Source organism: Mus caroli, unplaced genomic scaffold, assembly GCF_978045245.1.
Source record: "Mus caroli unplaced genomic scaffold, Mus_caroli_1 scaffold_9, whole genome shotgun sequence".
Taxonomy (NCBI): domain Eukaryota; kingdom Metazoa; phylum Chordata; class Mammalia; order Rodentia; family Muridae; genus Mus; species Mus caroli.
In genome coordinates this window covers 71018268-71019310 of record NW_028227264.1, presented here as the reverse complement: position 1 = coordinate 71019310, position 1043 = coordinate 71018268, and positions in this window count along the sequence as shown.

The window sequence follows — 1043 nt, the reverse complement described above, 5'->3', positions numbered from 1 at the left end:
ACATCCCAAGTATATCCACCAGCCTTGGCATATCCAAATCAGGGTTGACCAGATGGACACTGTGCACTCGGCTCTGCCATCTTGCTCTCCTCAGTGCTGCATGACAAGCAAGTTCCAGCATAATCTACTGGTTTCCTACAAGATGTGAAGACTGAACTCACAGTAACAACTGAAACAGCTCCCTAGTCCTAAATACATATTTTTAAAATAGCCATCATCCCATTTCCATGCCCAGGATACAGGACACTCTCCACATATATTTTCAGGATCTTGTTTTGCTATACACTAAATGTTTTGAACAAATATAATTTCAGTTTTCCTAGAGTCAGTTATTCTCTGGATTTTAGCAAAACATCTCACCTAATGCACTGCAAGTACTTAGGTTAGGCTCTCAGATTTCCTGTTTTTGCAATGTCAAGAATAAATGGTGCAGGCTATTGTAATTAATAACAGGTTCAGAGTACCAGGAAGAGATGCAAAGCTGCAAGAAGAAAAATCATCTCGGCTGAGTCCCAGTAGCAACATTCAAAGATAAAGAACCTCCCTATCCCAGATATAGAGAATTGGCTCTGCTATTTAAATGCCTTACTGATATCAGTCTATCTCAGTCACTATGTAATTTTACCTTTATGTGGTTAGCATAAGACCTTATCTGGGAACAGAGAGCTGAGACTGTAAGTAGTCAGAGATGTTAATTGCCTCAATTATACCATTTGGAGGCGACAGAGCAACCCTCTTCTTCACGGTGCCCTTTGCCATAGCTGAAGTGTCTCCATTAGATGTCCTTCACATACAGAAATGGGACGTGGTTAACACAGGGCTGTACAGAGAGCTCCTTAATGGAAATTATCTTTTATCTGCTAATATCAGAGTCAGACCAAACACCAGTAGAAAAAAATGGCTATGTTAGATAGATAAGGGATTCCCCAAAGTCTTTCTTTCACATCTTTTCAGAATTGAAAATCATTCCAGGAATGAGACAGAACACCTGCAGATGTATTCAGTTCAAATGCACAGAAGAGGGAATTTTCGTCCAGGATCAG